Here is a 14,560-nt window from a genome sequence, read left to right on the forward strand (position 1 = left end):
CGGCATCTTCTCACGTTGTTTGATGTTCCCTGCGAACAATGGCAAGTACTTTTGAAGCATCCAATCGTTCTACTGAACTTCATTCTTTCGATCGCGTATCAGTTGCAGCTACCCAGCAGAAAAAAACCATTAACAACCGGGGTTTCGTGCCGTTCTCTAAACATGCGGTCACTCTCTTTCACACACTAGATCAGCCTGACTGCACGGCGGATTGAAACCAAAAACAAAATACTCTAAACATGAGTAAAATATCGTTCAGTTGTAGTCATTATTTCGACGGTTGGAAGTAAATCATCCCGTAAAAAAAAAGACATTTGTGAGGGTAGGTGTGGTCAAGTACATGTGATGTCATACCTTAACATTGCTCACATCCAAGAAACCCAATTTTGAGCAGAAGAACTTAGATCTCCAAATTCACACGTTTCTGACCAAACCACAAACATCTGCACTATACCACTGAACAAATATCCTTAACTTTTGTTTGTGTTCCCCAGGTGAAGCAGAAACTGCTCGCCATAAACAAAACTACTTGTGCTTTCACGGCCAGGCCAGGTGAGTAGTTTACAGTTGTTTCGGTTGAGTCACAGTATTTAGGACCGTTGCATCCTTACAACCGATGTATTGAAAATCACGTGGTTTTTAGCACAACATCCCTGAACATTGCTTAATTAAAACCTTTGTTTGGCTCGTGAAGAAATGTGAAAAGGAGATCCGCAAATACCCTGTGGCCCAATGTCCTATCGAACAATATCACGTGTCTCTTTATTCACGGAGACACGTTACCACACGCGTTCAGACCATAGACGACTGCCATCTACGCGATATCATGCAATGCATATTCTCAACGTATGTTAAAATACACACACACAACAAAACACACTTTCTCAAACAGACAAATCACCTGCAACAGAAATGCTGCTGTTCCAAAATGCTGCTGTCTGCAAAGGTGCCCTTGCTCCTGAAACAGCAGACGACCCCAGAGTCTCCACGCCTAGCGATCCCCCGTAGATGTCGTTTGTGATCATCAGACTGACGTTGGACCCCTGGCAGTGAGGGTTCCACAGTTCTGTGTGCAATCGCGATTCGTGTTGCAAACCTTTCCTTTCACAAACGAGGAAAAACAAACACACACACACACACACACACACACGCACACACACGCACACACACACACACACACACACACACACACACACACACACACACACTCTCTCTCTCTCTCTCTCTCTCTCTCTCTCTCTCTCCCCCCCCCCACACCCCTCTGTCTTACACATTATGAGTGGCTCACAATAAACGAATTCCGAAAATAACTCAGTCAGGTTTATATGGGTTGTGGGAGAGTGACCTTTTCTTGCGAGATGGCAGACAAACAATGAATGGACCAATCACAAGCGAGGCGTGTGCCGAAAACGTGTGAGACCAGCATCATAAAATGTAATACATATTGAAAAATGCATAAACAAACAAGGTAGCGAAGGATCCTCATGTTTAAATTAGAATTGCCATACAAACAATAAGAGAGTGAGAGAGCGTGAGGCAGACAGAGAGACATATAATTCTTGCCGTTTTGGTGAAGGCATACGTATCGTCTGTGTTCGTCAAGAGTGAGAGCACTGCTATGGACACTGAAATACATTGACGTTTAACAAGTTGTGCAATGATCTGGGATTTAGCATACAATATTTTGTGGTACTTTAATATTATATAATGTGTATACTATATAGTACATAGAAATATTACTCGAAAAGCAATCGTATACAAGGAGGACGATTTACATGTATCCAACGCAGATATATACTTATCTTTCATAGTATGTTCAGACATAGACTATCTAAGCAAAGCTGGTTAGGCATCCTGCATACACTAGGTGACTGACTCTGACTGCACTTGCCAAGATACAGAACAAGGAGTCAATATTTTGTACCCAACTCAGGCTACAGTTTGGGAGGGAAGTTTAGGACACGTTTGGAAAATACAAATTCTACCATGCTTGAGTGTTGTCATTTAAATTTTAAAGCCACCCTTTGCCTCCCGTAAACCATGAGTTTCTGGCCACGGACACTGTCTGGCTTGTACACACAGTACAAACACCCTTTATTTTAAAAACGTACCGCTGTTGCCCTTCATAAAGAGCGAGCCATTTTCAAAGAACTTATTTTGGCGTGGATAGACATATTTCAATCCAGACAAATCGAAACGTAGACCTAACTTTTCAAAATCTAACATTAAATTGACAGCTTGTTACACAAACATTGTTGAAACGCAATATAATAATGTTATCATCAAAACGAAGTCAGTGGAGTTCTAGGTTTTAAAAGTTTGAAAGTAAAGATGCATTTTAAACAAACAGAGTGAATGGGTCGACTTGTGCATGCAACGTGCAGCTCTTGTGACTTGATGACGGGGAAGTGGGCTACCCAAAACGATACAACTTTGGCTTTTGTAGATACTGGTCGACTGAGATTCCAACCATTTGATACTGTTAGTTGCTGTGCCTGTGTAGATTGAGTATTTCGCGCATGTACTTTAGCGACAGGAATAGTATTACATGTACATCAAATGAGCTGCATCGTACCATTACCCAAGCAAACGATTTTTCATTTGTTGTATTTGTGATTCAGAGGTACACAATAATATGCTATTGCAGATACAGAGTTGCATTGAAACCACAAACTCAGACCTAAATTCATCACGTATGTAAACAAAGGAAAATGGGTCACACGGGGCAACGAAGGCTCGGGGGTTCAATAAACCACGAGAACCGGCGTGTGGTGTACGCATGCCAAATAGCCATTCAAGCAAACTGTGTCATTGAAGGCTATTATATGTTATGCTATTGCAAGTGTGTTCCATAAGGTTCCATTTTTCTGTAAACCTCATGTGAGGCGGAGTGGGTCTTAAATCTATCAACATTTAATGCCGTTTAAAGTGATTATATCTGACAAAGAAACTGTCTCTCATCGCCCCACAAGCTATACAGTTCAGGTTGGGGGTTGTTATTATGTGACCACACACCAGGCATACCTTAACATAAACGTTTGAGTGCTGAGTTACTCAAATTAAAAACGGCTGTGTTTTGAGCAGGAATCCCAGACTGTTATTCTTATTATGACGCATTTTTAATTATCTTCCTACCTTTCGCCCCTAAGTATTTCATGCGCCATTTCAAAAGATACAGGTTTGAAATTGAGCCGAGAGCTACAGGATTCGTTTTGGGAGTTGAGTAGATGGTAACACACACACGGAAGGTGTAAGAGTTTGTGTGTTTGAGCGTTCTATTTTTTAAATCAGAATGCTGTGTTTGGTAGTCACTTCAGAAAATGATATATTCTCCAACGGAAATTGGGTTTGTTTCTGTTAGGCGAAGCATTATAGCACTGTATGGCACGGAATGTGCATGTGTAAGCTAGACTGTAGGTTTGACTTTCTCGTCATTTCATTATTTGGCATAGTTTCTGAGCAGATTTAAACACATCATTGCAAGTGTTTCTAAATTACAATACAGCGAATGTCCCTTAAACGTTGCAAAGTCCAAATTGTCAGAACACTTTTCAAAATGGCGCCTTAGGTATAATATATGTAACCAAGTTGAGTAATCGAGAGTTATCTACAGCTCATATTCGTCAGGTTCATGTGTGTGTGTGTGTGTGTGTGTGTGTGTGTGTGTGTGTGTGTGTGTATGTGTGTGTGTGTGTGTATGTGTGTGTGTGTGTGTGTGAGCGTGTGTGAGTGTGTGTTTGATGAAAATGTCAGATTTGTCCAATGGGAGGGGGTATGTTGAACCTTGGGTGGTGGACAACCGTGCGAAACATGCATCTACTTGAGATACAATAGTGTTATGCCCTCACAAAAAAACATACACATACACAGGCGCGCGCGAGATCGGGCGCATACCAACAAAACAAAAAGTGTTGTCTATAAAAACAGACTAGCAAAACTCAGATCTGACATCTATTCAAAAGTGGTGCTATTAAACATGATTGTGTCAGGATCGTACATTTATACAGAGAGTTTGAATCAAAAGCAATATGGAGGGAGGCACAAATAAATGCAGTGAAAAAAGACCTTAAACATACCATGACCGTGCAACTGCAACAAACAAAATAATGAATGAGTGAGTAAGTGTGTGTGAATAAATTAACATTTGGAAAAGACCACCAACACAACAACTGCTACTACATCTTCCACCAACACCAACACTAACACGACAAGTACTGGCACTTTTCCTCCATCACCAACATGACCAACTCGATCATTACCACCACTACCATCACCGACATCACAACAAACACTATCGCAAATACCTTACTACTATCTATGCATGTTTGCTCCAGTCACATCATCGTATTTATCATCATCATACTCAAAACTGTCAGCGTATCTGAATGAAGACTAGTTACTTAGAAATAACCCTGTTATAGATAACTCACTTGTTATCAATTTTTGTCACTATGGCCTAAATGAGTAAACAATCCAATCCAATCCAATTGCTGTTACCAGCTCACATTAACGATTATCTCAACGTATTGCATGCAAGTACCCATTTTCCTTAGATAACAAATATGAATATTGTACCACAGAAAATATTTTGTATATATCCCTGTTGACACAGAGGCAGCCCCCACCCCCTCCCTCCCCCCAACATTAAGCCAAATGTTGAGGGGAACATTCAGAGCATTATGCAAGCGTTACTGTGACAAACGGATTTGTACATAATTCAATATTAGATGGTTTAAACACATGTGTACAGATTGGCTTGCCATACTTGAAGTAGCACGACTTGACCGCGTGGCCTAGTTTTGTAAGGCGTAGTTTCATTGGCTGCTTTGGCCAATAGTAGAAAATAAGGTTAGCTTCGTGGTGTGTGAGGCGAGAGCGTACTTGGCAGTCAGACGAGAGAGACGTGTTCTGATGTCTCCGCGTTGGGCGATAAGCTGCTCCCCGAACACCGAGGTCTAACATCGAAAGACTAGTGTGGCGGACGAACCATGAGTGGTTCCAGGCTGTAAAGATACAGGTATTTATTGAATTGTATTTTGCTCAGTAATATTGACTGATGAAATGACGGGAAGAGTCATGTTGTAAATTGGGCTGGAAAAGCGTGAGCCGCTGTGTCAGCCATTTTGAAAAGGAAGGTCGAATGTTCTTTCGGTAATGAAGTTACTTGTAAATGAGCTGGTGTGAATAATATATCCGCATAAGTTAGTGGACGGATAGTTGAACAGTATTGAGAAAGAATAGCAATACTATTTCGTAGAAAAGTTTAGATAAGAATTGAGACTTATGGTAGCCTAAACTTTTTACGCAGCACCCCGGTCGGAGTGATGGGTGGGACCACTTGACAGCGGGAGAGAGAGAGAGAGAGACGGGCACCCCCTCTTTAGCGCTACGAGAGCGCAGGGTTGTAGCAACGCTGGAGTACAGGGAACTGGGTGAAGCCGCACCCCATAGCCACCACGAGCGGTATTGCGTGGGTGGTATGTATCCCGGGTATGTACCCGTTGAGTTTGTGGAGTTACCGTATGAGTGAACTGCCACCGAAGGAACTTAATCAGAAGATTGTGGAGTCACCGTAAGTGTGAACTGCCACCGAAGAACCATAATCGGCGAGAAGATTGTGTGAGACGCAGACGTCGTCAATTTAAGAATTATGCGACACGTGATGTGCATAACATGACACTGTAGTAAACAGGAACTGTAAACAATAGCAGAATTGTGTGGAGCAGGAACATTCATCTAACGTGATACAGTTAGTCTCCAACGTGTGCTAAGATATTATTCTTCTTATATATGAATGAACGTGATTTGTAGAATGCATGAGTAATAACGTATTTGTATTGTTGTATTGATGATTCATTACAGGTACGAGGGCAAAGGGCATTGAGAGTGTTTAGTCTTTGTGCTTTGTCTGAGTGTTGTGTGCGAGTGACAGTAGACAGTAAACAGAGTAGAGCACGCATATTTTCCATACACACACACACTTACCTGAAATTTCATCCGTAACAGTTACCACTGGTTACACGAAAATCAGGCTCTAATTCACCTTGTACGTACGTGCTTCATGTAAAATCGTGATGGTGATATACTTTACCTCCAATTCTCCTTTTCCTCATTACTGCATGGAAGACAATGGACAGACCAACAAGAAAAAGCAGGCCACATCCGATGGAACCCAGTATTATGATCAGCTGCTGATCTTGCGGCGCCCTTGGGTGCGTGAGGGCGAAAGAAGTGTCATTTTCTCCATCCAAGAATGTTTTCCCTAATGACCAAACAAAAGTTAGAGGAATTAAATTAGCATTAGACATAATTATAGGGCCTTTTGATCTGGCTGCAGTAAAAGAAATGGCAGTGTGTGGTATTGTCGAATGCTGTGCTTGCATGTCAGCGACAATTACAAAATGCATTGCAAGAAACACATGAATGACCTACAAAAACATGCAAGTGTGCGTATATACCGGTAGTATGGTTAAAATAGTTCACACTTACCACTTAATGAGTTTTTTATCTCAGAGGGTACAGTACTGGGTATTCGCCGAACATCTGAAATAGCAAGGAAACATTCGTACACGATTCAAACTATCATCAACAATAAGGAGATCGGCTTGAGGTTTGAAAGTGTCTTTGAAATGGAGCAGTAGACATTAAACTAACCCGATTTAAGCCCTCCAGATTGGTACCTTTGGGGTTATTCAAATTACCTAGTATTCCATTACAAACATTAGTCGATAGGTGACTTGAATACAGCAATTACTGGCAGGTTCAGGTCATGTCCAATGAAATAATGCGTCCATGTCATTGACGAATGTTGCGCGCCTATGCACAGGTGTAATTTTACAACGACGGGGGTCTTCGTTCCAGTCCTTTGAGCATTGAGAATACCATTATAGTTGGTATAAATAAACGTCAGTTTGCTCACGGCCATTCCGCAAAGTGTCAAGTGTATAGTTTAAGTAGTCCGACTTTTACCGCCCCCCCCCCCCCCCTCTAAAATGTGTTCCAAATGACCCCTCTGAAATTGTAAATGACACCAACGCGTTTCTGTCTAGAAATTGCCCTGAACCTAGCTGTAACTGCTTGGGGTGAAGGGTGTGTTTTCTACACATGGACATTCAGATCGTTTTGGGTTTAGAAAGAGAGAGAGAGAGAGAGAGAGAGAGAGAGAGAGAGAGAGAGAGAGAGAGAGAGAGAGAAATAGATAGATAGAGAGAGAGAGAATTGGAGAGAGAGGGCATAACTTACATGTGCAGTATCTTTGTGAAAAATCAAATCAGAAAGAGATGGTATTGTTGCATCGGTTTTGTGGGGTTGCCCTACGATTTCTTTGTCATAATGACCTGCATCAATGGAAATAACCGACACGGTTGGCCTAGTGGTAAGGCGTCCGCCACGTGATCGGGAGGTCGTGGGTTCGAACCCTGGCCGGGTCATACCTAAGACTTTAAAATTGGCAATCTAGTGGCTGCTCCGCCTGGCGTCTGGCATTATGGGGTTAGTGCTAGGAGTGGTTGGTCCGGTGTCAGAATAATGTGACTGGGTGAGACATGAAACCTGTGCTGCGACTTCTGTTTTGTGTGTGGCGCACGTTATAAGTCAAAGCAGCACCGCCCTGAAATGGCCCTTCGTGGTCGGCTGGGCGTTAAGCAAACAAACAAACAAACAAATCAATGAAAATGGTGATAGAGGGAAACCAGTCAGACAGATCAAGACACACACACATATACAACATTGATAACCGTCTGGTACCATCATTTGTGCTCGGAAATTGAGAAGATTCAGTGGTAAATGCACTTGTACAATCTGAAACATAATGAACAAAGAACCAAATACGTATCTTAATAGCAACGTCCCAAAAGAGTGAGAGAGAGAGAGGGAGAGAAAGAGAGAGAGAGAGAGAGAGACAGAGAGAGAGAGAGAGAGACAGAGAGACAGAGAGAGACAGAGAGAGACAGAGAGAGACAGAGAGAGACAGAGAGAGAGAGAGAGAGAGACAGAGAGACAGAGAGAGACAGAGAGAGACAGAGAGAGACAGAGAGAGACAGAGAGAGAGTGTACATAGAAATACCCGTAGCTGGGTTATATTTAACAACATGCGTTATTTTCTTGTTTACTTCACAAGAATGTTATCAGGGCAAAACATATATATATATCCCTTTGAATTAACATGCATAGGCAATGACACGAAAAACACATACGCACCTGGGTTATTTCCACGAACAAATATTGACAAAAGTCAATGAACTGTCAAAATAACACAACTATGAACATGCTCTACAGTGTGTATTGATTGAAAACAGTGGCTATATTTTCATGGAGACTTTGGAGACTTTGGAGAGTTCATGCAATACCATGTTCCGCAAACATAAAATTATATCAATAGTGCACATTACATGATAACACAAAACACATTACTGCACCCATTTCCATACCCAATCTTTTCCGTGTTATCTCAAAACCGCCAGAAACTAGATTAATAAACAATGAAAAGGAAATTTACGATGTGTTTTATAGTAACAAAACAACAATACATATTTGTAACATGTTCAAAAGAGAAAAGACTTGGATTTGTTTTAAATGTTTTATTTGTTTTATGGCAGAAAGACAAGGCATGAGAAAACACGTTTTGTGCAATCACCAGCTGTCTTTTTTGGAATTGACAGACTTTGCTCCCGATCATAAAAAAAAGATTGGGAAATAGACAAGTAAAACAAATACGTTGAAGAGACAGATGTAAATACATACAGGCAAACAGCTGAAGAGGCAAAAATACCGATCGGCAAACAGACAGACAGATACAGTCAATTACCTTGATAGTCGGGTAGCTGAAATCTGTAGCTTGCCAAAAAAATGGGACGCTAAACGTTGAGGGTTACAAGCATCCACTTGGTCTCAATGGAGAGTCTGGACGTGGAGTAGTGTAGTCTAGGTAGGTGGACATTCTGAATTTGGTTTGTTTGGCCGCCATGATACTTTTCAAAATGGCCGCCTGAAAATCTTATGCGGGCCATATCTCACGTGTTATATGGACTAAAGTGACAAACATATATGTATTTTGACATGAAGAATTCAAATATGCAAGAATAAACATGATCTAAGTAGGTGGACATTCTGAATTTGGATATAATGGCCGCCATGACACTTTTCAAAATGGCCGCCACATTTTTCTTCATATCTCAGCTTATATTTGGGATAAACTCAAAAACATGGAGTCAATTCCTATGTTTTGCATGATGACAAAGTCAATGGTGGCACAAAAAATAACCCTAACATTCACATTTCCGTACAAAAATTAAATATTTGACAAAATAGCTCTGTGCGATGTACGAATTTAGTAAGTATTATCTTTCTGAATTTGCTATCTTAGACAATGCCATATCAGCGTCCAAAGAGTTTACTCCATATTGCTTTGGAGAACAACAAATTGAAATCAATGATGACAAGAAAATACAAACATTGGGTGATGATATAAACTGAAAATTGTAATACTTCTGAAACACCAATGATACTATATAGCATAATTATCATGCTAATTATGCACTTTCAGTACACAACAACTCTGACTCTTCAATACACAAGAACAATGTCAAATACCATAGTACAACATGATGCACAAACGTTTATGCATTACACTCGTTAGGTCTTCCCTTTTTAGCAATGAACATGTAATGATGGCACAATAATGGGTATGTAACATTATAAGAAACGATTTGTCGCTTCTGGATCACTGAGTATGACAGGCTACATGCCTCCATGGAAACAGAACAATAGTTTCTCAGGCACAAAGTGGTATTTCAAGGCTTAGTTGCGTAGCCCTGCCAAAGTGTGTGGGTTTCTGCAGTCTTTGCATCGGCATGCTCTTGTGCATCCCTGTCCACTGGACCAACATCTGCAGCGTCTTGTAGCACAAGATGTGCAGCCACAATCTATGAGCTCGAGAAAACGTTGTCTTGTGTCAGTTGTGGGTGCACGACTCAGCAGGATTGGCTCAATCACGTCGCCAGTCTCCTTCGTGACCAGCTTCCATCCACTGTTGACAACAGCCGGTAGGTGTGGCTTAGTTTCCAGAGCCCGCCTCCACACAAGTGCCTGGTAGTGAGATCTCTTGATGTGTAGGTTCAAAGCATCTTGTGTCCCCACAGTTCTCAAGCGTTTTCTTCACGCTGTGGAAAACGTCGCATCGCAGCGGCTGTATGGACGTGTGCTGGGTGTTCGGGTTGTAGAGTTTGCAGACAAATGATTCTGCATCCATGAGCACTTCCTCCTCAGGAAAGTCTTCCATGCCAAGTCTTTGGAGAAGATGGGGATTGTCGAGGAAAACATTCCATGCAGATTTCTTCCCAATGCCAGCAAACTGGCTGGTGCTGTCAGAACCTGTGATTGCATGGAATGCCAGCAATGATTCTCTTTGTTGGTCAGTGATGTTAATTTGATGCACAGACACAAAGTGCTTCTTCTGGGGTGTTCCTGTTTGCATCCACACAAAGATACTGAGCTGTGGTTGGTGAGCGACAAGTAGAACAAGAACATCAGTGTCACGGCTGACGATGACTACTTGTGGATATCCTTGTTCTCTTGCTTCTTTGGCATGAAGAAGCATTCTGGTATCTGCCTCTTCATGCTCAGCAGATGACAGATGTGTGACATCTCTGTCAGATGACGACCAGACCTTTTCGGCATCAGAAAAGCCACCGCTCAGCACCAGCTCTTTTCCAGGCTCATTCCTGAAATTCTTTGCCAGCTCTTCGCAAAGGAAGTTGGCCAAGCTGGCCTTGTTCTCCTCCAATAGTATGAATCTGTCCCATTTGCCTAGAGCTTGAGTGCGTGACAGTACATTCCTTCTTATCCCTTTCTTGCCGTCCGTTCTCTTGCCTCGAGTCGTCGATTTGATTGTTTGTTTGATGTACCTGTCAAAGACCAAGTCAACTCTGGTGCAGGAGTGTGAGAAGTACTTGTCAACGTGTTCTGCAACATTGTCACTCCACTCTCCTAAAGTCTTTGCTCCCATCCGATTCCCCAAGACTTGTATCATCGCCATCCCATCAACTATGGTGCAGGTTGTGCTTGGAGCTGGAGCAGCATTCTGTGGCAAATTTTGCTGAAGTATTTTGGCCAGATCAGCTTTGTTTCTTGGCAGTCGCAATCTGCAGTCAGCAGTTGCTAGCGAGAAAGGCACTCCACAAAGCTCGTGTTCCAACATCTTGTTGATGTCAACATCCCGTCCTGCTTCCATAGCTGTTATCACACGTCTGAACAAGTCCCTGTCGGCTTTGAGGGCAACAGTGTTCTCCTTTCCAGTGTTGACTTCAAGTGTGTACATGCTCTCCAAGGTGCAGAGTTTCTTGGTTTTGATTCTGTCATGGAAAAGAGTCTCTTTCAGGACAAATCTTTTCTGCACAAACTCTGAGATGACTTCCTTTCCTGTTTCCTCTGCTGTTAGCAAGTCATGTTTCACAACATCACTGGCAACGTCACAAGTTGTGAGTGAAATCAGGTCTGGTAATGGGTGAGCAAAGGGGTTGAATGTCTGAAACAAGTTGATGAGTTTCTGTAGATCATCTTGATCCTGTTTTAACCTCTTTTTCCCAAAGTCCTTGTGTGCACAGTCGTGCTCGTCATCTTCATCAGCAGCACTAGACAGGCCAAACATGGCCTGAGTGTCCTTAGCCAGCTGAGACCTTGCGCTGAGTGTCAGAGACCACCTGTCCCTGGCTGTGTCTGTTTTTGTAATGCCAACAAATCCTCCAGCGACTTTTCCAGTTTTGTTGACGTGTTCTATCGCTTGATCATCTGCGATCTGGTTGAAAAGTTGTTTCGTTTCTTTGGTGACGAAATCGCCGGCCAAGAAACCCAGGTGCACTTCAGGCGCTGTCGTCAGAAGCATATTCATGTCCGCCAAAAAGACTATTCCCCCAACGGATATAATGATAGTGATCAAACGCTCCGAACCATGGGAGCATCTCAGCAAAAGATGATAGAAACAGTTCCCAGTCGCCATCGCGGAGAGAGCGAGTAAATCTCTAATGGAGACTAGCTTCATGTAGGTCCTCCAGTACTGGTAGGTTGCATTCTCCGAAGAGGAAGATTCGAACTCATCGAACAAGACTTTGACTTCCTCAATGGAGGACAACAGATCCTCCAGGAATTACTGGATGTCATTGTCATCTTTGATGGCAAAGCCTTGAGCGACTCTTTTTGCTGCATTCTGGAGGTTTTCACTGACCGTCTTCTCGTTCTCTGTGGCCCATTCTTTGAAGCGCTCCCAAAGAATGGACCACAGAGCTTCCACTGTGAGTTTGTGCATGCGGATGGCTCTATTCCAACCTTTTCCGTTCATGATGTTCTCAGCTGTCCCCTGAATTTCACGCAGAATGGACATATTTTTCGAAGTAATCATACAATGCACTACTTAGATCATGTTTATTCTTGCATATTTGAATTCTTCATGTCAAAACACATATATATAGCCCTTTAGTTTGTCACTTTAGTCCATATAACACGTGAGATAAGGCCCGCATAAGATTGTCAGGCGGCCATTTTGAAAAGTGTCATGGCGGCCAAACAAACCAAATTCAGAATGTCCTCCTACTTAGATCATGTTTATTCTTGCATATTTGAATTCTTCATGTCAAAATACATGTATATAACCCTTTAGGTTGTCACGTTAGTCCATATCACACGTGAGATATGGCCCGCATAAGATTTTCAGGCGGCCATTTTGAAAAGTGTCATGGCGGCCAAACAAACCAAATTCAGAATGTCCACCTACCTAGACTACACTACTCCACGTCCAGACTCTCCATTGAGACCAGGCGGATGCTTGTAACCCTCAACGTTTAGCATGTTGCACTTTTCTGAACTCAGCTACCCGACTATGATGTACATGCACTTACCGTCCGGATGGAGCTTCACGATTGTAGAAAACTTGTCACCATCGCTCAACTCACCAATTAGCAACAACTCTTCAGCTAATTGACTGGTCATTTGTTTTGTGACATTGAATATACCCGTGTCGTTATTGCACGCACACCCTACTGCAGAACTGCATTTGTTGTCATCGAACCAGATTATGCAAAATGACGCAGCCAAACCTGGTGTAGAACCTTTGAACACTTTTACGAAAACCACGTTGTTTTCGGAATCAGCACATTCGTTGTGAACATTTGCAGCTACCACTACGTTGCATCCTCTTTTGTCAATTTGAAACGTGCTTCTTGCTTCAAAAGACGCACCTGAGAAAGAAAATGGTTAATATTGGAACACTATCATGTGCCTTCGTTAAGAGTACACGAATATCATGCATATATACTTTTCATTGATGTTAACATAACCGAGTTCAGTTACTGTTCCTTGCAAAACAAAGAATGACAATCACACGCATTGCGATTGAGCCAGTTACTTTGCTAAGTTTTCATGTTCAAGCACTTGCAGATACTCGCTTGCAAATACTGTTATTTTTAATGTTAAACAAATGACCTAATTTGTGAGCACATTGTTTCTTAAATTGAATTATAGTTGATAAGTATATGAAAACACATCACCAACATAAACAAATCAACTCTACATTCATTAGCAATGCTATGTTCATCACCGATTACATTTGGGTTTTGTTTAGTGTTCTCTTGCTTTGCATTCTTTGTTGGTTTGCTTCCTTGTTGAACCCATCAGGGTATGTATGCATGAGAGGTTGGTTTGCGATTAATTCGACAGTTTTGAGCGATCTTCGAAGCCTTTCCCTCACTTTAGTATTCATAGGTCGAAATAATTTAAGGGCTTACTTTGAAAGTTAACGAGGAAGTAACTGAGGAGTGTTTTTACTAGAGCGAGACCAAGGTGTACGCATGCTACTGTGATTCGGACGTGCTTCCGTATAACATGGAAAAACATGTCTTCAGTATTGCGGGGTCGTCGACGACAAAAACAAATACAAGAAATGCCGTTTTCAAATACAGCACAATGAGCTGCGAAACGACACAAAACTCGTAAAAAATGTAAACCAGGCACCTTTCGTAACTTAGCTAGAAACGGTCACTTATTGCATCAAAGACTTTGACATTCTTGTTTAATACGGATGACATGATTCAAACGGAATGGCTCAAGAACCAACGAGTGGGCCAGTAACTGACGAAGCCAACATGATAGATTCTACTGACAAGAGTAACTCTTAAAATGGACCTTTACTTTATCCCTTAACCTCTTCCCTGCCTGTAAGACGTCAGCTGACGCCCTACGTAAAGTGCATCCCCAGTGCCTATAGGACGTCCACTGACGTCATCGCTTTATTCCGACTTTTCCTGCATCCGTGTCTGGATCAAAAGTAGTAAGCTATCTTCAAACGGTTAGCGAAACCGTTGGGATGGTTAAGTGTTAAGGAATTGCGTGGTACGTCATAGGGAAAGTCGTGTTTGTTTCCGATTGCTGATTTGCTGTTGGCTGCTCAGAGAGGTGTTTCCCTTGTAAACAATGGCGTCGCACGCTTCGCCGCAGCAGCCATGTGGTTCTACACAGACAAAGTACACAACTTAGCAAGCTCTGCAGCTGATTATGGAAGATGAGGGAACTA

The sequence above is a fragment of the Littorina saxatilis genome, unplaced genomic scaffold, assembly GCF_037325665.1.
Source record: "Littorina saxatilis isolate snail1 unplaced genomic scaffold, US_GU_Lsax_2.0 scaffold_678, whole genome shotgun sequence".
Taxonomy (NCBI): Eukaryota; Metazoa; Mollusca; class Gastropoda; order Littorinimorpha; family Littorinidae; genus Littorina; species Littorina saxatilis.